The sequence below is a fragment of the Astatotilapia calliptera genome, chromosome 13 (assembly GCF_964374335.1).
Source record: "Astatotilapia calliptera chromosome 13, fAstCal68.1, whole genome shotgun sequence".
Classification (NCBI taxonomy): Eukaryota; Metazoa; Chordata; class Actinopteri; order Cichliformes; family Cichlidae; genus Astatotilapia; species Astatotilapia calliptera.
In genome coordinates, this window is record NC_137434.1 from 31,876,153 (window position 1) to 31,897,301 (window position 21,149).

The 21,149-nt window shown below is 44.6% G+C and overlaps 28 non-coding genes across 28 annotated transcripts; 21 read left to right on the plus strand and 7 right to left on the minus strand.

Annotated features, from left to right (window-relative positions):
* The first annotated feature begins 1,192 nt into the window (after positions 1 to 1,192).
* trnat-agu (transfer RNA threonine (anticodon AGU)) lies at positions 1,193 to 1,266 on the plus strand. Its single transcript has one exon. It is a non-coding gene; the product is annotated as a tRNA-Thr (tRNA).
* Positions 1,267 to 1,518: 252 nt separating this feature from the next.
* trnat-agu (transfer RNA threonine (anticodon AGU)) lies at positions 1,519 to 1,592 on the plus strand. Its single transcript has one exon. It is a non-coding gene; the product is annotated as a tRNA-Thr (tRNA).
* Positions 1,593 to 1,957: 365 nt separating this feature from the next.
* trnat-cgu (transfer RNA threonine (anticodon CGU)) lies at positions 1,958 to 2,031 on the minus strand. The gene has a single exon. It is a non-coding gene; the product is annotated as a tRNA-Thr (tRNA).
* Positions 2,032 to 2,141: 110 nt separating this feature from the next.
* Positions 2,142 to 2,215, plus strand: trnat-ugu (transfer RNA threonine (anticodon UGU)). The gene has a single exon. It is a non-coding gene; the product is annotated as a tRNA-Thr (tRNA).
* A 1,980-nt stretch (positions 2,216 to 4,195) lies between these two features.
* On the plus strand, positions 4,196 to 4,269 carry trnat-agu (transfer RNA threonine (anticodon AGU)). The gene has a single exon. It is a non-coding gene; the product is annotated as a tRNA-Thr (tRNA).
* Positions 4,270 to 4,517: 248 nt separating this feature from the next.
* trnat-agu (transfer RNA threonine (anticodon AGU)) lies at positions 4,518 to 4,591 on the plus strand. The gene has a single exon. It is a non-coding gene; the product is annotated as a tRNA-Thr (tRNA).
* Positions 4,592 to 4,956: 365 nt separating this feature from the next.
* Positions 4,957 to 5,030, minus strand: trnat-cgu (transfer RNA threonine (anticodon CGU)). The gene has a single exon. It is a non-coding gene; the product is annotated as a tRNA-Thr (tRNA).
* Positions 5,031 to 5,140: 110 nt separating this feature from the next.
* Positions 5,141 to 5,214, plus strand: trnat-ugu (transfer RNA threonine (anticodon UGU)). The gene has a single exon. It is a non-coding gene; the product is annotated as a tRNA-Thr (tRNA).
* Positions 5,215 to 7,194: 1,980 nt separating this feature from the next.
* trnat-agu (transfer RNA threonine (anticodon AGU)) lies at positions 7,195 to 7,268 on the plus strand. Its single transcript has one exon. It is a non-coding gene; the product is annotated as a tRNA-Thr (tRNA).
* Positions 7,269 to 7,517: 249 nt separating this feature from the next.
* Positions 7,518 to 7,591, plus strand: trnat-agu (transfer RNA threonine (anticodon AGU)). Its single transcript has one exon. It is a non-coding gene; the product is annotated as a tRNA-Thr (tRNA).
* A 365-nt stretch (positions 7,592 to 7,956) lies between these two features.
* Positions 7,957 to 8,030, minus strand: trnat-cgu (transfer RNA threonine (anticodon CGU)). The gene has a single exon. It is a non-coding gene; the product is annotated as a tRNA-Thr (tRNA).
* Positions 8,031 to 8,140: 110 nt separating this feature from the next.
* On the plus strand, positions 8,141 to 8,214 carry trnat-ugu (transfer RNA threonine (anticodon UGU)). The gene has a single exon. It is a non-coding gene; the product is annotated as a tRNA-Thr (tRNA).
* Positions 8,215 to 10,194: 1,980 nt separating this feature from the next.
* trnat-agu (transfer RNA threonine (anticodon AGU)) lies at positions 10,195 to 10,268 on the plus strand. The gene has a single exon. It is a non-coding gene; the product is annotated as a tRNA-Thr (tRNA).
* Positions 10,269 to 10,530: 262 nt separating this feature from the next.
* trnat-agu (transfer RNA threonine (anticodon AGU)) lies at positions 10,531 to 10,604 on the plus strand. The gene has a single exon. It is a non-coding gene; the product is annotated as a tRNA-Thr (tRNA).
* A 365-nt stretch (positions 10,605 to 10,969) lies between these two features.
* trnat-cgu (transfer RNA threonine (anticodon CGU)) lies at positions 10,970 to 11,043 on the minus strand. Its single transcript has one exon. It is a non-coding gene; the product is annotated as a tRNA-Thr (tRNA).
* Positions 11,044 to 11,153: 110 nt separating this feature from the next.
* trnat-ugu (transfer RNA threonine (anticodon UGU)) lies at positions 11,154 to 11,227 on the plus strand. The gene has a single exon. It is a non-coding gene; the product is annotated as a tRNA-Thr (tRNA).
* Positions 11,228 to 13,215: 1,988 nt separating this feature from the next.
* On the plus strand, positions 13,216 to 13,289 carry trnat-agu (transfer RNA threonine (anticodon AGU)). Its single transcript has one exon. It is a non-coding gene; the product is annotated as a tRNA-Thr (tRNA).
* Positions 13,290 to 13,541: 252 nt separating this feature from the next.
* trnat-agu (transfer RNA threonine (anticodon AGU)) lies at positions 13,542 to 13,615 on the plus strand. Its single transcript has one exon. It is a non-coding gene; the product is annotated as a tRNA-Thr (tRNA).
* A 365-nt stretch (positions 13,616 to 13,980) lies between these two features.
* On the minus strand, positions 13,981 to 14,054 carry trnat-cgu (transfer RNA threonine (anticodon CGU)). Its single transcript has one exon. It is a non-coding gene; the product is annotated as a tRNA-Thr (tRNA).
* A 110-nt stretch (positions 14,055 to 14,164) lies between these two features.
* Positions 14,165 to 14,238, plus strand: trnat-ugu (transfer RNA threonine (anticodon UGU)). The gene has a single exon. It is a non-coding gene; the product is annotated as a tRNA-Thr (tRNA).
* A 1,977-nt stretch (positions 14,239 to 16,215) lies between these two features.
* On the plus strand, positions 16,216 to 16,289 carry trnat-agu (transfer RNA threonine (anticodon AGU)). Its single transcript has one exon. It is a non-coding gene; the product is annotated as a tRNA-Thr (tRNA).
* A 252-nt stretch (positions 16,290 to 16,541) lies between these two features.
* Positions 16,542 to 16,615, plus strand: trnat-agu (transfer RNA threonine (anticodon AGU)). Its single transcript has one exon. It is a non-coding gene; the product is annotated as a tRNA-Thr (tRNA).
* Positions 16,616 to 16,980: 365 nt separating this feature from the next.
* Positions 16,981 to 17,054, minus strand: trnat-cgu (transfer RNA threonine (anticodon CGU)). Its single transcript has one exon. It is a non-coding gene; the product is annotated as a tRNA-Thr (tRNA).
* Positions 17,055 to 17,164: 110 nt separating this feature from the next.
* trnat-ugu (transfer RNA threonine (anticodon UGU)) lies at positions 17,165 to 17,238 on the plus strand. Its single transcript has one exon. It is a non-coding gene; the product is annotated as a tRNA-Thr (tRNA).
* Positions 17,239 to 19,218: 1,980 nt separating this feature from the next.
* trnat-agu (transfer RNA threonine (anticodon AGU)) lies at positions 19,219 to 19,292 on the plus strand. The gene has a single exon. It is a non-coding gene; the product is annotated as a tRNA-Thr (tRNA).
* Positions 19,293 to 19,544: 252 nt separating this feature from the next.
* Positions 19,545 to 19,618, plus strand: trnat-agu (transfer RNA threonine (anticodon AGU)). The gene has a single exon. It is a non-coding gene; the product is annotated as a tRNA-Thr (tRNA).
* Positions 19,619 to 19,983: 365 nt separating this feature from the next.
* trnat-cgu (transfer RNA threonine (anticodon CGU)) lies at positions 19,984 to 20,057 on the minus strand. Its single transcript has one exon. It is a non-coding gene; the product is annotated as a tRNA-Thr (tRNA).
* A 110-nt stretch (positions 20,058 to 20,167) lies between these two features.
* Positions 20,168 to 20,241, plus strand: trnat-ugu (transfer RNA threonine (anticodon UGU)). The gene has a single exon. It is a non-coding gene; the product is annotated as a tRNA-Thr (tRNA).
* Positions 20,242 to 21,149: the final 908 nt, after the last annotated feature.

Consider the following 21,149-nt stretch of genomic DNA (forward strand, 5'->3'; position numbering starts at 1 on the left):
GTCTGGCAGAAACCACAAGGTTTCTACCAGTGCGGATCTCAAAAAGCCTTTTTCACGAAAAATGGACCCCAACCGCTGAAGATACTTTTAAGACATTGATTCTCAAGCTCACAACAGCTCCTGTTCTTGGGTTTGCAGATCCAAAGAACATTATATTGTGCACACCGATGCAAGCGCCCATGTTCTCGGTGCAGCCCTATATCAAGAACAGGAGAGCAAGTTAAGAGTCATTGCCTGTGCCAGTAGGGGTCTCTCCAAGTCCGAGCAAAGGTACCCTGCACACAAGCTTGACTTCCTGTCTGTGAAGTGGGCTGTCACCCAGAACGTTTTCCGCTGTATCTATGGAGTAAAATGTACAGTGATGACAGACAATAATCCACTCACATACGTTTTAACATCTGCAAAGTTGGACGCAGTAGGGCATTGCTGGTTGGCCGTACTTTCCAGTTTTGATTTTGACATTGAGTATAGTGCTGGGAAGGACAACCAAGATGCAGATGGGCTGTTGAGACGTCCGTATCTGCATGCCTGTGATATATCTGATCAGAGTTCTAATGATGAGGAAAATGCCATTGAAGGCTTTACTGCACAGCTCTTGCGCCGCAACAAAGAGCCAGATTTTCCAACCGAGGCAGTAAAGGCAGTATGCAAGAGACATGAGTATTCATCAACTCTTGAGGAGGAGGCAGCAGTACCATCGTCTGCACGAGTACAATGTTTGGCTATTGGAGCCTCTGCAATACCAGCAGATTTCTGTCAAACTGATGTAGCTGGGCCATGCCCCCTGCTGCAGATGTCTCTTTCCGATTGTCTACGTGAACAGAAATTAGATCTGGAGAGCTGAGAGAGTCTTGCAGAAAGCTACCAGTTAGCCATTGAGCACATTCAAAAGAGTGCTTTACGAAACAAACAAAGCTTTGACAGTAAAGTGCGGGAATCCACCCTTGCCAAGGGAAATAGAGTTGTTTTGAGGACTTGTTCAGACTCACCCTGTTGAATCAGTCTCAAAAGCTTCTCCTTCACCTTATGATGTTTCCACCGAGGTCATTGAAGAAGTGAGGGACAGGAAGTTACTTGTTGGACTATTTGACCATATCCTACATTGATAGTGCACAAAAGTTAAAAAAGTGAACTCGTCTCCTTCTGCAGTACCAGGTAATACCAGGTATTACCGGATTGCCTGACAGCAGGAGGCGCTGTGGCTTAGCTGGTCAAAGTGCCTGTCTAGTAAACAGGAGATCCTGGGTTCAAATCCCAGCAGTGCCTTCCTGTTACTATTTGAAACCATCTTCTTCACAGTGTTCAGACTCACCCTGTTGAATCAGTCTCAAAAGCTTCTCCTTCACCTTATGATGTTTCCACTGAGGTCATTGACGAAGTGAGGAACAGGAAGTTACTTGTTGGACTATTTGACCGTATCTTACATTTATAGTGCACAAAAGTAAAAAAAAAGTTGAACTCGTCTCCTTCTGCAGTACCAGGTAATACCAGGTATTACCGGTTTGCCTGTCAGCAGGAGGCGCTGTGGCTCAGCTGGTCAAAGCGCCTGTCTAGTAAACAGGAGATCCTGGGTTCAAATCCCAGCAGTGTCTTCCTGTTACCATTTGAAACCATCTTCTTCACAGTGTTAATTGCATTCTTAATCTTGGACTTGGGAAATCTTTCAAAGTCTTTGTATGTCCTCAGTTATCCACCTCACAGTACTCTTGAGAGCTTTAAAAACTTCTTTGCACCCGATCCGAGAAGCTTCTTCAGTTCTAGAACAAATGCTGGAGGGTCCCAGGCATTAAACCGCTAGTGGAGCTTCTGAGGGTTGTTCACCCAATATTGATGTCTTGGACATGTCTAAATCTTCATTGTGTCCTCTTCTTGGAAACGAAGGAGAGAAAGCATAACGCCCAATGCTTCCCGCCATCAGCACTCATTAATGAAATGTAATGGCATTGGTAGGGAGGTAAGGCACTGCTGGGATTTGAACCCAGGATCTCCTGTTTACGAGACAGGCGCTTTGGCCAGCTAAGCCACAGCGCCTTGAGCTGTGTGCCTCTGGCTACTGTCCAACAGCTGGTGGGGAAAAATGTGACAAACCGATTCAAAACTGTGTCTGCAGAGGTTACTTGGTTTTTCCCTTCCCTGAAGGAGGCACTGTAGCTTAGCCGGTCAAAGCACCTGTCTTGTAAACAGGAGATCCTGGGTTCAAATCCCAGCAGTGCCTGTTGAGCTATTTCAAAATAAGAAATTCTGTGTAGGCAACTTTTCCTCAATGTCAAAATAAAAGGAAGTAATCTGTTGAATCTGAAGTTTGGAGGCACTAAAGATTTAGCAAAGGACACCCCAGCAGCTGTGCACCACATGCAGATGAAAAACATCAAAACTGAAAGTCTACTAAAACATGCAACTGTGACAACAGACATAAATGGACCAGTATAGAAACTGGGTGAGGCAGGGTTATATTGAGCTTTCGTCCCAAAAGTACTGTCAAGATTCTGCAAATCATTCGAGTTACTGATAAGAGAAGGTAAGACTGTTAGGTGTTGTGTTAAAATAAATGCCGAAGAGTTCTCTATTAAAAACAGCATAAGGAGGTGTTCTACTTTCCTCTTATGTTATGGAAAAGTGTATAGGCAGCAGGAATTTGAGTCAGGTCTCGGTTTTTCTTGATGATGTCACTCCTTTCTCAGCTACACTTGAGAACCATGAGGAATGATCGCTGAAGGTCCTCCATAGGATGAAAGAATTTACTTTAAAGCTGTCGCCAGAGAAATGTCAGTTCTTCAGGACATCTGTCCAATATCTCAGCCATGTTGTATCATCAGAAGGGCTCAAAACAGATCCAGCTGCCCTCACTACCTGGCCAAGACCAGATAACATCAAGTAGCTTAAGTCTTTCCTTGGGTTCACTGGATATTACAGGAGGTTTATAAAAGACTATTCCAAGCTTGCAATACCCCTTAATCACTTAAGTGCTGGTTGCCTCCCACTGAAGAGAAAATCCAGTCTGTCTGGCAGAAACCACAAGGTTTCTACCAGTGCGGATCTCAAAAAGCCTTTTTCACGAAAAATGGACCCCAACCGCTGAAGATACTTTTAAGACATTGATTCTCAAGCTCACAACAGCTCCTGTTCTTGGGTTTGCAGATCCAAAGAACATTATATTGTGCACACCGATGCAAGCGCCCATGTTCTCGGTGCAGCCCTATATCAAGAACAGGAGAGCAAGTTAAGAGTCATTGCCTGTGCCAGTAGGGGTCTCTCCAAGTCCGAGCAAAGGTACCCTGCACACAAGCTTGACTTCCTGTCTGTGAAGTGGGCTGTCACCCAGAACGTTTTCCGCTGTATCTATGGAGTAAAATGTACAGTGATGACAGACAATAATCCACTCACATACGTTTTAACATCTGCAAAGTTGGACGCAGTAGGGCATTGCTGGTTGGCCGTACTTTCCAGTTTTGATTTTGACATTGAGTATAGTGCTGGGAAGGACAACCAAGATGCAGATGGGCTGTTGAGACGTCCGTATCTGCATGCCTGTGATATATCTGATCAGAGTTCTAATGATGAGGAAAATGCCATTGAAGGCTTTACTGCACAGCTCTTGCGCCGCAACAAAGAGCCAGATTTTCCAACCGAGGCAGTAAAGGCAGTATGCAAGAGACATGAGTATTCCTCAACTCTTGAGGAGGAGGAGGCAGCAGTACCATCGTCTGCACGAGTACAATGTTTGGCTATTGGAGCCTCTGCAATACCAGCAGATTTCTGTCAAACTGATGTAGCTGGGCCATGCCCCCTGCTGCAGATGTCTCTTTCCGATTGTCTACGTGAACAGAAATTAGATCTGGAGAGCTGAGAGAGTCTTGCAGAAAGCTACCAGTTAGCCATTGAGCACATTCAAAAGAGTGCTTTACGAAACAAACAAAGCTTTGACAGTAAAGTGCGGGAATCCACCCTTGCCAAGGGAAATAGAGTTGTTTTGAGGACTTGTTCAGACTCACCCTGTTGAATCAGTCTCAAAAGCTTCTCCTTCACCTTATGATGTTTCCACCGAGGTCATTGAAGAAGTGAGGGACAGGAAGTTACTTGTTGGACTATTTGACCATATCCTACATTGATAGTGCACAAAAGTTAAAAAAGTGAACTCGTCTCCTTCTGCAGTACCAGGTAATACCAGGTATTACCGGATTGCCTGACAGCAGGAGGCGCTGTGGCTTAGCTGGTCAAAGTGCCTGTCTAGTAAACAGGAGATCCTGGGTTCAAATCCCAGCAGTGCCTTCCTGTTACTATTTGAAACCATCTTCTTCACAGTGTTCAGACTCACCCTGTTGAATCAGTCTCAAAAGCTTCTCCTTCACCTTATGTTTCCACTGAGGTCATTGACGAAGTGAGGAACAGGAAGTTACTTGTTGGACTATTTGACCGTATCTTACATTTATAGTGCACAAAAGTAAAAAAAAGTTGAACTCGTCTCCTTCTGCAGTACCAGGTAATACCAGGTATTACCGGTTTGCCTGTCAGCAGGAGGCGCTGTGGCTCAGCTGGTCAAAGCGCCTGTCTAGTAAACAGGAGATCCTGGGTTCAAATCCCAGCAGTGCCTTCCTGTTACCATTTGAAACCATCTTCTTCACAGTGTTAATTGCATTCTTAATCTTGGAGTTGGGAAATCTTTCAAAGTCTTTGTATGTCCTCAGTTATCCACCTCACGGTACTCTTGAGAGCTTTAAAAACTTCTTTGCACCCGATCCGAGAAGCTTCTTCAGTTCTAGAACAAATGCTGGAGGGTCCCAGGCATTAAACCGCTAGTGGAGCTTCTGAGGGTTGTTCACCCAATATTGATGTCTTGGGCATGTCTAAATCTTCATTGTGTCCTCTTCTTGGAAACGAAGGAGAGAAAGCATAACGCCCAATGCTTCCCGCCATCAGCACTCATTAATGAAATGTAATGGCATTGGTAGGGAGGTAAGGCACTGCTGGGATTTGAACCCAGGATCTCCTGTTTACGAGACAGGCGCTTTGGCCAGCTAAGCCACAGCGCCTTGAGCTGTGTGCCTCTGGCTACTGTCCAACAGCTGGTGGGGAAAAATGTGCCAAACCGATTCAAAACTGTGTCTGCAGAGGTTACTTGGTTTTTCCCTTCCCTGAAGGAGGCACTGTAGCTTAGCCGGTCAAAGCACCTGTCTTGTAAACAGGAGATCCTGGGTTCAAATCCCAGCAGTGCCTGTTGAGCTATTTCAAAATAAGAAATTCTGTGTAGGCAACTTTTCCTCAATGTCAAAATAAAAGGAAGTAATCTGTTGAATCTGAAGTTTGGAGGCACTAAAGATTTAGCAAAGGACACCCCAGCAGCTGTGCACCACATGCAGATGAAAAACATCAAAACTGAAAGTCTACTAAAACATGCAACTGTGACAACAGACATAAATGGACCAGTATAGAAACTGGGTGAGGCAGGGTTATATTGAGCTTTCGTCCCAAAAGTACTGTCAAGATTCTGCAAATCATTCGAGTTACTGATAAGAGAAGGTAAGACTGTTAGGTGTTGTGTTAAAATAAATGCCGAAGAGTTCTCTATTAAAAACAGCATAAGGAGGTGTTCTACTTTCCTCTTATGTTATGGAAAAGTGTATAGGCAGCAGGAATTTGAGTCAGGTCTCGGTTTTTCTTGATGATGTCACTCCTTTCTCAGCTACACTTGAGAACCATGAGGAATGATCGCTGAAGGTCCTCCATAGGATGAAAGAATTTACTTTAAAGCTGTCGCCAGAGAAATGTCAGTTCTTCAGGACATCTGTCCAATATCTCAGCCATGTTGTATCATCAGAAGGGCTCAAAACAGATCCAGCTGCCCTCACTACCTGGCCAAGACCAGATAACATCAAGTAGCTTAAGTCTTTCCTTGGGTTCACTGGATATTACAGGAGGTTTATAAAAGACTATTCCAAGCTTGCAATACCCCTTAATCACTTAAGTGCTGGTTGCCTCCCACTGAAGAGAAAATCCAGTCTGTCTGGCAGAAACCACAAGGTTTCTACCAGTGCGGATCTCAAAAAGCCTTTTTCACGAAAAATGGACCCCAACCGCTGAAGATACTTTTAAGACATTGATTCTCAAGCTCACAACAGCTCCTGTTCTTGGGTTTGCAGATCCAAAGAACATTATATTGTGCACACCGATGCAAGCGCCCATGTTCTCGGTGCAGCCCTATATCAAGAACAGGAGAGCAAGTTAAGAGTCATTGCCTGTGCCAGTAGGGGTCTCTCCAAGTCCGAGCAAAGGTACCCTGCACACAAGCTTGACTTCCTGTCTGTGAAGTGGGCTGTCACCCAGAACGTTTTCCGCTGTATCTATGGAGTAAAATGTACAGTGATGACAGACAATAATCCACTCACATACGTTTTAACATCTGCAAAGTTGGACGCAGTAGGGCATTGCTGGTTGGCCGTACTTTCCAGTTTTGATTTTGACATTGAGTATAGTGCTGGGAAGGACAACCAAGATGCAGATGGGCTGTTGAGACGTCCGTATCTGCATGCCTGTGATATATCTGATCAGAGTTCTAATGATGAGGAAAATGCCATTGAAGGCTTTACTGCACAGCTCTTGCGCCGCAACAAAGAGCCAGATTTTCCAACCGAGGCAGTAAAGGCAGTATGCAAGAGACATGAGTATTCCTCAACTCTTGAGGAGGAGGAGGCAGCAGTACCATCGTCTGCACGAGTACAATGTTTGGCTATTGGAGCCTCTGCAATACCAGCAGATTTCTGTCAAACTGATGTAGCTGGGCCATGCCCCCTGCTGCAGATGTCTCTTTCCGATTGTCTACGTGAACAGAAATTAGATCTGGAGAGCTGAGAGAGTCTTGCAGAAAGCTACCAGTTAGCCATTGAGCACATTCAAAAGAGTGCTTTACGAAACAAACAAAGCTTTGACAGTAAAGTGCGGGAATCCACCCTTGCCAAGGGAAATAGAGTTGTTTTGAGGACTTGTTCAGACTCACCCTGTTGAATCAGTCTCAAAAGCTTCTCCTTCACCTTATGATGTTTCCACCGAGGTCATTGAAGAAGTGAGGGACAGGAAGTTACTTGTTGGACTATTTGACCATATCCTACATTGATAGTGCACAAAAGTTAAAAAAGTGAACTCGTCTCCTTCTGCAGTACCAGGTAATACCAGGTATTACCGGATTGCCTGACAGCAGGAGGCGCTGTGGCTTAGCTGGTCAAAGTGCCTGTCTAGTAAACAGGAGATCCTGGGTTCAAATCCCAGCAGTGCCTTCCTGTTACTATTTGAAACCATCTTCTTCACAGTGTTCAGACTCACCCTGTTGAATCAGTCTCAAAAGCTTCTCCTTCACCTTATGTTTCCACTGAGGTCATTGACGAAGTGAGGAACAGGAAGTTACTTGTTGGACTATTTGACCATATCTTACATTTATAGTGCACAAAAGTAAAAAAAAAGTTGAACTCGTCTCCTTCTGCAGTACCAGGTAATACCAGGTATTACCGGTTTGCCTGTCAGCAGGAGGCGCTGTGGCTCAGCTGGTCAAAGCGCCTGTCTAGTAAACATGAGATCCTGGGTTCAAATCCCAGCAGTGCCTTCCTGTTACCATTTGAAACCATCTTCTTCACAGTGTTAATTGCATTCTTAATCTTGGAGTTGGGAAATCTTTCAAAGTCTTTGTATGTCCTCAGTTATCCACCTCACGGTACTCTTGAGAGCTTTAAAAACTTCTTTGCACCCGATCCGAGAAGCTTCTTCAGTTCTAGAACAAATGCTGGAGGGTCCCAGGCATTAAACCGCTAGTGGAGCTTCTGAGGGTTGTTCACCCAATATTGATGTCTTGGGCATGTCTAAATCTTCATTGTGTCCTCTTCTTGGAAACGAAGGAGAGAAAGCATAACGCCCAATGCTTCCCGCCATCAGCACTCATTAATGAAATGTAATGGCATTGGTAGGGAGGTAAGGCACTGCTGGGATTTGAACCCAGGATCTCCTGTTTACGAGACAGGCGCTTTGGCCAGCTAAGCCACAGCGCCTTGAGCTGTGTGCCTCTGGCTACTGTCCAACAGCTGGTGGGGAAAAATGTGCCAAACCGATTCAAAACTGTGTCTGCAGAGGTTACTTGGTTTTTCCCTTCCCTGAAGGAGGCACTGTAGCTTAGCCGGTCAAAGCACCTGTCTTGTAAACAGGAGATCCTGGGTTCAAATCCCAGCAGTGCCTGTTGAGCTATTTCAAAATAAGAAATTCTGTGTAGGCAACTTTTCCTCAATGTCAAAATAAAAGGAAGTAATCTGTTGAATCTGAAGTTTGGAGGCACTAAAGATTTAGCAAAGGACACCCCAGCAGCTGTGCACCACATGCAGATGAAAAACATCAAAACTGAAAGTCTACTAAAACATGCAACTGTGACAACAGACATAAATGGACCAGTATAGAAACTGGGTGAGGCAGGGTTATATTGAGCTTTCGTCCCAAAAGTACTGTCAAGATTCTGCAAATCATTCGAGTTACTGATAAGAGAAGGTAAGACTGTTAGGTGTTGTGTTAAAATAAATGCCGAAGAGTTCTCTATTAAAAACAGCATAAGGAGGTGTTCTACTTTCCTCTTATGTTATGGAAAAGTGTATAGGCAGCAGGAATTTGAGTCAGGTCTCGGTTTTTCTTGATGATGTCACTCCTTTCTCAGCTACACTTGAGAACCATGAGGAATGATCGCTGAAGGTCCTCCATAGGATGAAAGAATTTACTTTAAAGCTGTCGCCAGAGAAATGTCAGTTCTTCAGGACATCTGTCCAATATCTCAGCCATGTTGTATCATCAGAAGGGCTCAAAACAGATCCAGCTGCCCTCACTACCTGGCCAAGACCAGATAACATCAAGTAGCTTAAGTCTTTCCTTGGGTTCACTGGATATTACAGGAGGTTTATAAAAGACTATTCCAAGCTTGCAATACCCCTTAATCACTTAAGTGCTGGTTGCCTCCCACTGAAGAGAAAATCCAGTCTGTCTGGCAGAAACCACAAGGTTTCTACCAGTGCGGATCTCAAAAAGCCTTTTTCACGAAAAATGGACCCCAACCGCTGAAGATACTTTTAAGACATTGATTCTCAAGCTCACAACAGCTCCTGTTCTTGGGTTTGCAGATCCAAAGAACATTATATTGTGCACACCGATGCAAGCGCCCATGTTCTCGGTGCAGCCCTATATCAAGAACAGGAGAGCAAGTTAAGAGTCATTGCCTGTGCCAGTAGGGGTCTCTCCAAGTCCGAGCAAAGGTACCCTGCACACAAGCTTGACTTCCTGTCTGTGAAGTGGGCTGTCACCCAGAACGTTTTCCGCTGTATCTATGGAGTAAAATGTACAGTGATGACAGACAATAATCCACTCACATACGTTTTAACATCTGCAAAGTTGGACGCAGTAGGGCATTGCTGGTTGGCCGTACTTTCCAGTTTTGATTTTGACATTGAGTATAGTGCTGGAAAGGACAACCAAGATGCAGATGGGCTGTTGAGACGTCCGTATCTGCATGCCTGTGATATATCTGATCAGAGTTCTAATGATGAGGAAAATGCCATTGAAGGCTTTACTGCACAGCTCTTGCGCCGCAACAAAGAGCCAGATTTTCCAACCGAGGCAGTAAAGGCAGTATGCAAGAGACATGAGTATTCATCAACTCTTGAGGAGGAGGAGGCAGCAGTACCATCGTCTGCACGAGTACAATGTTTGGCTATTGGAGCCTCTGCAATACCAGCAGATTTCTGTCAAACTGATGTAGCTGGGCCATGCCCCCTGCTGCAGATGTCTCTTTCCGATTGTCTACGTGAACAGAAATTAGATCTGGAGAGCTGAGAGAGTCTTGCAGAAAGCTACCAGTTAGCCATTGAGCACATTCAAAAGAGTGCTTTACGAAACAAACAAAGCTTTGACAGTAAAGTGCGGGAATCCACCCTTGCCAAGGGAAATAGAGTTGTTTTGAGGACTTGTTCAGACTCACCCTGTTGAATCAGTCTCAAAAGCTTCTCCTTCACCTTATGATGTTTCCACCGAGGTCATTGAAGAAGTGAGGAACAGGAAGTTACTTGTTGGACTATTTGACCATATCCTACATTGATAGTGCACAAAAGTTAAAAAAGTGAACTCGTCTCCTTCTGCAGTACCAGGTAATACCAGGTATTACCGGATTGCCTGACAGCAGGAGGCGCTGTGGCTTAGCTGGTCAAAGTGCCTGTCTAGTAAACAGGAGATCCTGGGTTCAAATCCCAGCAGTGCCTTCCTGTTACTATTTGAAACCATCTTCTTCACAGTGTTCAGACTCACCCTGTTGAATCAGTCTCAAAAGCTTCTCCTTCACCTTATGATGTTTCCACTGAGGTCATTGACGAAGTGAGGAACAGGAAGTTACTTGTTGGACTATTTGACCATATCTTACATTTATAGTGCACAAAAGTAAAAAAAAAGTTGAACTCGTCTCCTTCTGCAGTACCAGGTAATACCAGGTAATACCAGGTATTACCGGTTTGCCTGTCAGCAGGAGGCGCTGTGGCTCAGCTGGTCAAAGCGCCTGTCTAGTAAACAGGAGATCCTGGGTTCAAATCCCAGCAGTGCCTTCCTGTTACCATTTGAAACCATCTTCTTCACAGTGTTAATTGCATTCTTAATCTTGGAGTTGGGAAATCTTTCAAAGTCTTTGTATGTCCTCAGTTATCCACCTCACGGTACTCTTGAGAGCTTTAAAAACTTCTTTGCACCCGATCCGAGAAGCTTCTTCAGTTCTAGAACAAATGCTGGAGGGTCCCAGGCATTAAACCGCTAGTGGAGCTTCTGAGGGTTGTTCACCCAATATTGATGTCTTGGGCATGTCTAAATCTTCATTGTGTCCTCTTCTTGGAAACGAAGGAGAGAAAGCATAACGCCCAATGCTTCCCGCCATCAGCACTCATTAATGAAATGTAATGGCATTGGTAGGGAGGTAAGGCACTGCTGGGATTTGAACCCAGGATCTCCTGTTTACGAGACAGGCGCTTTGGCCAGCTAAGCCCCAGCGCCTTGAGCTGTGTGCCTCTGGCTACTGTCCAGCAGCTGGTGGGGAAAAATGTGACAAACCGATTCAAAACTGTGTCTGCAGAGGTTACTTGGTTTTTCCCTTCCCTGAAGGAGGCACTGTAGCTTAGCCGGTCAAAGCACCTGTCTTGTAAACAGGAGATCCTGGGTTCAAATCCCAGCAGTGCCTGTTGAGCTATTTCAAAATAAGAAATTCTGTGTAGGCAACTTTTCCTCAATGTCAAAATAAAAGGAAGTAATCTGTTGAATCTGAAGTTTGGAGGCACTAAAGATTTAGCAAAGGACACCCCAGCAGCTGTGCACCACATGCAGATGAAAATCATCAAAACTGAAAGTCTACTAAAACATGAAACTGCGCAACTGTGACAACAGACATAAATGGACCAGTATAGAAACTGGGTGAGGCAGGGTTATATTGAGCTTTCGTCCCAAAAGTACTGTCAAGATTCTGCAAATCATTCGAGTTACTGATAAGAGAAGGTAAGACTGTTAGGTGTTGTGTTAAAATAAATGCCGAAGAGTTCTCTATTAAAAACAGCATAAGGAGGTGTTCTACTTTCCTCTTATGTTATGGAAAAGTGTATAGGCAGCAGGAATTTGAGTCAGGTCTCGGTTTTTCTTGATGATGTCACTCCTTTCTCAGCTACACTTGAGAACCATGAGGAATGATCGCTGAAGGTCCTCCATAGGATGAAAGAATTTACTTTAAAGCTGTCGCCAGAGAAATGTCAGTTCTTCAGGACATCTGTCCAATATCTCAGCCATGTTGTATCATCAGAAGGGCTCAAAACAGATCCAGCTGCCCTCACTACCTGGCCAAGACCAGATAACATCAAGTAGCTTAAGTCTTTCCTTGGGTTCACTGGATATTACAGGAGGTTTATAAAAGACTATTCCAAGCTTGCAATACCCCTTAATCACTTAAGTGCTGGTTGCCTCCCACTGAAGAGAAAATCCAGTCTGTCTGGCAGAAACCACAAGGTTTCTACCAGTGCGGATCTCAAAAAGCCTTTTTCACGAAAAATGGACCCCAACCGCTGAAGATACTTTTAAGACATTGATTCTCAAGCTCACAACAGCTCCTGTTCTTGGGTTTGCAGATCCAAAGAACATTATATTGTGCACACCGATGCAAGCGCCCATGTTCTCGGTGCAGCCCTATATCAAGAACAGGAGAGCAAGTTAAGAGTCATTGCCTGTGCCAGTAGGGGTCTCTCCAAGTCCGAGCAAAGGTACCCTGCACACAAGCTTGACTTCCTGTCTGTGAAGTGGGCTGTCACCCAGAACGTTTTCCGCTGTATCTATGGAGTAAAATGTACAGTGATGACAGACAATAATCCACTCACATACGTTTTAACATCTGCAAAGTTGGACGCAGTAGGGCATTGCTGGTTGGCCGTACTTTCCAGTTTTGATTTTGACATTGAGTATAGTGCTGGGAAGGACAACCAAGATGCAGATGGGCTGTTGAGACGTCCGTATCTGCATGCCTGTGATATATCTGATCAGAGTTCTAATGATGAGGAAAATGCCATTGAAGGCTTTACTGCACAGCTCTTGCGCCGCAACAAAGAGCCAGATTTTCCAACCGAGGCAGTAAAGGCAGTATGCAAGAGACATGAGTATTCCTCAACTCTTGAGGAGGAGGAGGCAGCAGTACCATCGTCTGCACGAGTACAATGTTTGGCTATTGGAGCCTCTGCAATACCAGCAGATTTCTGTCAAACTGATGTAGCTGGGCCATGCCCCCTGCTGCAGATGTCTCTTTCCGATTGTCTACGTGAACAGAAATTAGATCTGGAGAGCTGAGAGAGTCTTGCAGAAAGCTACCAGTTAGCCATTGAGCACATTCAAAAGAGTGCTTTACGAAACAAACAAAGCTTTGACAGTAAAGTGCGGGAATCCACCCTTGCCAAGGGAAATAGAGTTGTTTTGAGGACTTGTTCAGACTCACCCTGTTGAATCAGTCTCAAAAGCTTCTCCTTCACCTTATGATGTTTCCACCGAGGTCATTGAAGAAGTGAGGGACAGGAAGTTACTTGTTGGACTATTTGACCATATCCTACATTGATAGTGCACAAAAGTTAAAAAAGTGAACTCGTCTCCTTCTGCAGTACCAGGTAATACCAGGTATTACCGGATTGCCTGACAGCAGGAGGCGCTGTGGCTTAGCTGGTCAAAGTGCCTGTCTAGTAAACAGGAGATCCTGGGTTCAAATCCCAGCAGTGCCTTCCTCTTACTATTTGAAACCATCTTCTTCACAGTGTTCAGACTCACCCTGTTGAATCAGTCTCAAAAGCTTCTCCTTCACCTTATGATGTTTCCACTGAGGTCATTGACGAAGTGAGGAACAGGAAGTTACTTGTTGGACTATTTGACCATATCTTACATTTATAGTGCACAAAAGTAAAAAAAAAGTTGAACTCGTCTCCTTCTGCAGTACCAGGTAATACCAGGTATTACCGGTTTGCCTGTCAGCAGGAGGCGCTGTGGCTCAGCTGGTCAAAGCGCCTGTCTAGTAAACAGGAGATCCTGGGTTCAAATCCCAGCAGTGTCTTCCTGTTACCATTTGAAACCATCTTCTTCACAGTGTTAATTGCATTCTTAATCTTGGAGTTGGGAAATCTTTCAAAGTCTTTGTATGTCCTCAGTTATCCACCTCACAGTACTCTTGAGAGCTTTAAAAACTTCTTTGCACCCGATCCGAGAAGCTTCTTCAGTTCTAGAACAAATGCTGGAGGGTCCCAGGCATTAAACCGCTAGTGGAGCTTCTGAGGGTTGTTCACCCAATATTGATGTCTTGGGCATGTCTAAATCTTCATTGTGTCCTCTTCTTGGAAACGAAGGAGAGAAAGCATAACGCCCAATGCTTCCCGCCATCAGCACTCATTAATGAAATGTAATGGCATTGGTAGGGAGGTAAGGCACTGCTGGGATTTGAACCCAGGATCTCCTGTTTACGAGACAGGCGCTTTGGCCAGCTAAGCCACAGCGCCTTGAGCTGTGTGCCTCTGGCTACTGTCCAACAGCTGGTGGGGAAAAATGTGACAAACCGATTCAAAACTGTGTCTGCAGAGGTTACTTGGTTTTTCCCTTCCCTGAAGGAGGCACTGTAGCTTAGCCGGTCAAAGCACCTGTCTTGTAAACAGGAGATCCTGGGTTCAAATCCCAGCAGTGCCTGTTGAGCTATTTCAAAATAAGAAATTCTGTGTAGGCAACTTTTCCTCAATGTCAAAATAAAAGGAAGTAATCTGTTGAATCTGAAGTTTGGAGGCACTAAAGATTTAGCAAAGGACACCCCAGCAGCTGTGCACCACATGCAGATGAAAAACATCAAAACTGAAAGTCTACTAAAACATGCAACTGTGACAACAGACATAAATGGACCAGTATAGAAACTGGGTGAGGCAGGGTTATATTGAGCTTTCGTCCCAAAAGTACTGTCAAGATTCTGCAAATCATTCGAGTTACTGATAAGAGAAGGTAAGACTGTTAGGTGTTGTGTTAAAATAAATGCCGAAGAGTTCTCTATTAAAAACAGCATAAGGAGGTGTTCTACTTTCCTCTTATGTTATGGAAAAGTGTATAGGCAGCAGGAATTTGAGTCAGGTCTCGGTTTTTCTTGATGATGTCACTCCTTTCTCAGCTACACTTGAGAACCATGAGGAATGATCGCTGAAGGTCCTCCATAGGATGAAAGAATTTACTTTAAAGCTGTCGCCAGAGAAATGTCAGTTCTTCAGGACATCTGTCCAATATCTCAGCCATGTTGTATCATCAGAAGGGCTCAAAACAGATCCAGCTGCCCTCACTACCTGGCCAAGACCAGATAACATCAAGTAGCTTAAGTCTTTCCTTGGGTTCACTGGATATTACAGGAGGTTTATAAAAGACTATTCCAAGCTTGCAATACCCCTTAATCACTTAAGTGCTGGTTGCCTCCCACTGAAGAGAAAATCCAGTCTGTCTGGCAGAAACCACAAGGTTTCTACCAGTGCGGATCTCAAAAAGCCTTTTTCACGAAAAATGGACCCCAACCGCTGAAGATACTTTTAAGACATTGATTCTCAAGCTCACAACAGCTCCTGTTCTTGGGTTTGCAGATCCAAAGAACATTATATTGTGCACACCGATGCAAGCGCCCATGTTCTCGGTGCAGCCCTATATCAAGAACAGGAGAGCAAGTTAAGAGTCATTGCCTGTGCCAGTAGGGGTCTCTCCAAGTCCGAGCAAAGGTACCCTGCACACAAGCTTGACTTCCTGTCTGTGAAGTGGGCTGTCACCCAGAACGTTTTCCGCTGTATCTATGGAGTAAAATGTACAGTGATGACAGACAATAATCCACTCACATACGTTTTAACATCTGCAAAGTTGGACGCAGTAGGGCATTGCTGGTTGGCCGTACTTTCCAGTTTTGATTTTGACATTGAGTATAGTGCTGGGAAGGACAACCAAGATGCAGATGGGCTGTTGAGACGTCCGTATCTGCATGCCTGTGATATATCTGATCAGAGTTCTAATGATGAGGAAAATGCCATTGAAGGCTTTACTGCACAGCTCTTGCGCCGCAACAAAGAGCCAGATTTTCCAACCGAGGCAGTAAAGGCAGTATGCAAGAGACATGAGTATTCATCAACTCTTGAGGAGGAGGCAGCAGTACCATCGTCTGCACGAGTACAATGTTTGGCTATTGGAGCCTCTGCAATACCAGCAGATTTCTGTCAAACTGATGTAGCTGGGCCATGCCCCCTGCTGCAGATGTCTCTTTCCGATTGTCTACGTGAACAGAAATTAGATCTGGAGAGCTGAGAGAGTCTTGCAGAAAGCTACCAGTTAGCCATTGAGCACATTCAAAAGAGTGCTTTACGAAACAAACAAAGCTTTGACAGTAAAGTGCGGGAATCCACCCTTGCCAAGGGAAATAGAGTTGTTTTGAGGACTTGTTCAGACTCACCCTGTTGAATCAGTCTCAAAAGCTTCTCCTTCACCTTATGATGTTTCCACCGAGGTCATTGAAGAAGTGAGGGACAGGAAGTTACTTGTTGGACTATTTGACCATATCCTACATTGATAGTGCACAAAAGTTAAAAAAGTGAACTCGTCTCCTTCTGCAGTACCAGGTAATACCAGGTATTACCGGATTGCCTGACAGCAGGAGGCGCTGTGGCTTAGCTGGTCAAAGTGCCTGTCTAGTAAACAGGAGATCCTGGGTTCAAATCCCAGCAGTGCCTTCCTGTTACTATTTGAAACCATCTTCTTCACAGTGTTCAGACTCACCCTGTTGAATCAGTCTCAAAAGCTTCTCCTTCACCTTATGATGTTTCCACTGAGGTCATTGACGAAGTGAGGAACAGGAAGTTACTTGTTGGACTATTTGACCGTATCTTACATTTATAGTGCACAAAAGTAAAAAAAAAGTTGAACTCGTCTCCTTCTGCAGTACCAGGTAATACCAGGTATTACCGGTTTGCCTGTCAGCAGGAGGCGCTGTGGCTCAGCTGGTCAAAGCGCCTGTCTAGTAAACAGGAGATCCTGGGTTCAAATCCCAGCAGTGTCTTCCTGTTACCATTTGAAACCATCTTCTTCACAGTGTTAATTGCATTCTTAATCTTGGACTTGGGAAATCTTTCAAAGTCTTTGTATGTCCTCAGTTATCCACCTCACAGTACTCTTGAGAGCTTTAAAAACTTCTTTGCACCCGATCCGAGAAGCTTCTTCAGTTCTAGAACAAATGCTGGAGGGTCCCAGGCATTAAACCGCTAGTGGAGCTTCTGAGGGTTGTTCACCCAATATTGATGTCTTGGACATGTCTAAATCTTCATTGTGTCCTCTTCTTGGAAACGAAGGAGAGAAAGCATAACGCCCAATGCTTCCCGCCATCAGCACTCATTAATGAAATGTAATGGCATTGGTAGGGAGGTAAGGCACTGCTGGGATTTGAACCCAGGATCTCCTGTTTACGAGACAGGCGCTTTGGCCAGCTAAGCCACAGCGCCTTGAGCTGTGTGCCTCTGGCTACTGTCCAACAGCTGGTGGGGAAAAATGTGACAAACCGATTCAAAACTGTGTCTGCAGAGGTTACTTGGTTTTTCCCTTCCCTGAAGGAGGCACTGTAGCTTAGCCGGTCAAAGCACCTGTCTTGTAAACAGGAGATCCTGGGTTCAAATCCCAGCAGTGCCTGTTGAGCTATTTCAAAATAAGAAATTCTGTGTAGGCAACTTTTCCTCAATGTCAAAATAAAAGGAAGTAATCTGTTGAATCTGAAGTTTGGAGGCACTAAAGATTTAGCAAAGGACACCCCAGCAGCTGTGCACCACATGCAGATGAAAAACATCAAAACTGAAAGTCTACTAAAACATGCAACTGTGACAACAGACATAAATGGACCAGTATAGAAACTGGGTGAGGCAGGGTTATATTGAGCTTTCGTCCCAAAAGTACTGTCAAGATTCTGCAAATCATTCGAGTTACTGATAAGAGAAGGTAAGACTGTTAGGTGTTGTGTTAAAATAAATGCCGAAGAGTTCTCTATTAAAAACAGCATAAGGAGGTGTTCTACTTTCCTCTTATGTTATGGAAAAGTGTATAGGCAGCAGGAATTTGAGTCAGGTCTCGGTTTTTCTTGATGATGTCACTCCTTTCTCAGCTACACTTGAGAACCATGAGGAATGATCGCTGAAGGTCCTCCATAGGATGAAAGAATTTACTTTAAAGCTGTCGCCAGAGAAATGTCAGTTCTTCAGGACATCTGTCCAATATCTCAGCCATGTTGTATCATCAGAAGGGCTCAAAACAGATCCAGCTGCCCTCACTACCTGGCCAAGACCAGATAACATCAAGTAGCTTAAGTCTTTCCTTGGGTTCACTGGATATTACAGGAGGTTTATAAAAGACTATTCCAAGCTTGCAATACCCCTTAATCACTTAAGTGCTGGTTGCCTCCCACTGAAGAGAAAATCCAGTCTGTCTGGCAGAAACCACAAGGTTTCTACCAGTGCGGATCTCAAAAAGCCTTTTTCACGAAAAATGGACCCCAACCGCTGAAGATACTTTTAAGACATTGATTCTCAAGCTCACAACAGCTCCTGTTCTTGGGTTTGCAGATCCAAAGAACATTATATTGTGCACACCGATGCAAGCGCCCATGTTCTCGGTGCAGCCCTATATCAAGAACAGGAGAGCAAGTTAAGAGTCATTGCCTGTGCCAGTAGGGGTCTCTCCAAGTCCGAGCAAAGGTACCCTGCACACAAGCTTGACTTCCTGTCTGTGAAGTGGGCTGTCACCCAGAACGTTTTCCGCTGTATCTATGGAGTAAAATGTACAGTGATGACAGACAATAATCCACTCACATACGTTTTAACATCTGCAAAGTTGGACGCAGTAGGGCATTGCTGGTTGGCCGTACTTTCCAGTTTTGATTTTGACATTGAGTATAGTGCTGGGAAGGACAACCAAGATGCAGATGGGCTGTTGAGACGTCCGTATCTGCATGCCTGTGATATATCTGATCAGAGTTCTAATGATGAGGAAAATGCCATTGAAGGCTTTACTGCACAGCTCTTGCGCCGCAACAAAGAGCCAGATTTTCCAACCGAGGCAGTAAAGGCAGTATGCAAGAGACATGAGTATTCCTCAACTCTTGAGGAGGAGGAGGCAGCAGTACCATCGTCTGCACGAGTACAATGTTTGGCTATTGGAGCCTCTGCAATACCAGCAGATTTCTGTCAAACTGATGTAGCTGGGCCATGCCCCCTGCTGCAGATGTCTCTTTCCGATTGTCTACGTGAACAGAAATTAGATCTGGAGAGCTGAGATAGTCTTGCAGAAAGCTACCAGTTAGCCATTGAGCACATTCAAAAGAGTGCTTTACGAAACAAACAAAGCTTTGACAGTAAAGTGCGGGAATCCACCCTTGCCAAGGGAAATAGAGTTGTTTTGAGGACTTGTTCAGACTCACCCTGTTGAATCAGTCTCAAAAGCTTCTCCTTCACCTTATGATGTTTCCACCAAGGTCATTGAAGAAGTGAGGGACAGGAAGTTACTTGTTGGACTATTTGACCATATCCTACATTGATAGTGCACAAAAGTTAAAAAAGTGAACTCGTCTCCTTCTGCAGTACCAGGTAATACCAGGTATTACCGGATTGCCTGACAGCAGGAGGCGCTGTGGCTTAGCTGGTCAAAGTGCCTGTCTAGTAAACAGGAGATCCTGGGTTCAAATCCCAGCAGTGCCTTCCTGTTACTATTTGAAACCATCTTCTTCACAGTGTTCAGACTCACCCTGTTGAATCAGTCTCAAAAGCTTCTCCTTCACCTTATGATGTTTCCACTGAGGTCATTGACGAAGTGAGGAACAGGAAGTTACTTGTTGGACTATTTGACCATATCTTACATTTATAGTGTACAAAAGTTAAAAAAAAGTTGAACTCGTCTCCTTCTGCAGTACCAGGTAATACCAGGTATTACCGGTTTGCCTGTCAGCAGGAGGCGCTGTGGCTCAGCTGCTCAAAGCGCCTGTCTAGTAAACAGGAGATCCTGGGTTCAAATCCCAGCAGTGCCTTCCTGTTACCATTTGAAACCATCTTCTTCACAGTGTTAATTGCATTCTTAATCTTGGAGTTGGGAAATCTTTCAAAGTCTTTGTATGTCCTCAGTTATCCACCTCACGGTACTCTTGAGAGCTTTAAAAACTTCTTTGCACCCGATCCGAGAAGCTTCTTCAGTTCTAGAACAAATGCTGGAGGGTCCCAGGCATTAAACCGCTAGTGGAGCTTCTGAGGGTTGTTCACCCAATATTGATGTCTTGGGCATGTCTAAATCTTCATTGTGTCCTCTTCTTGGAAACGAAGGAGAGAAAGCATAACGCCCAATGCTTCCCGCCATCAGCACTCATTAATGAAATGTAATGGCATTGGTAGGGAGGTAAGGCACTGCTGGGATTTGAACCCAGGATCTCCTGTTTACGAGACAGGCGCTTTGGCCAGCTAAGCCACAGCGCCTTGAGCTGTGTGCCTCTGGCTACTGTCCAACAGCTGGTGGGGAAAAATGTGCCAAACCGATTCAAAACTGTGTCTGCAGAGGTTACTTGGTTTTTCCCTTCCCTGAAGGAGGCACTGTAGCTTAGCCGGTCAAAGCACCTGTCTTGTAAACAGGAGATCCTGGGTTCAAATCCCAGCAGTGCCTGTTGAGCTATTTCAAAATAAGAAATTCTGTGTAGGCAACTTTTCCTCAATGTCAAAATAAAAGGAAGTAATCTGTTGAATCTGAAGTTTGGAGGCACTAAAGATTTAGCAAAGGACACCCCAGCAGCTGTGCACCACATGCAGATGAAAAACATCAAAACTGAAAGTCTACTAAAACATGCAACTGTGACAACAGACATAAATGGACCAGTATAGAAACTGGGTGAGGCAGGGTTATATTGAGCTTTCGTCCCAAAAGTACTGTCAAGATTCTGCAAATCATTCGAGTTACTGATAAGAGAAGGTAAGACTGTTAGGTGTTGTGTTAAAATAAATGCCGAAGAGTTCTCTATTAAAAACAGCATAAGGAGGTGTTCTACTTTCCTCTTATGTTATGGAAAAGTGTATAGGCAGCAGGAATTTGAGTCAGGTCTCGGTTTTTCTTGATGATGTCACTCCTTTCTCAGCTACACTTGAGAACCATGAGGAATGATCGCTGAAGGTCCTCCATAGGATGAAAGAATTTACTTTAAAGCTGTCGCCAGAGAAATGTCAGTTCTTCAGGACATCTGTCCAATATCTCAGCCATGTTGTATCATCAGAAGGGCTCAAAACAGATCCAGCTGCCCTCACTACCTGGCCAAGACCAGATAACATCAAGTAGCTTAAGTCTTTCCTTGGGTTCACTGGATATTACAGGAGGTTTATAAAAGACTATTCCAAGCTTGCAATACCCCTTAATCACTTAAGTGCTGGTTGCCTCCCACTGAAGAGAAAATCCAGTCTGTCTGGCAGAAACCACAAGGTTTCTACCAGTGCGGATCTCAAAAAGCCTTTTTCACGAAAAATGGACCCCAACCGCTGAAGATACTTTTAAGACATTGATTCTCAAGCTCACAACAGCTCCTG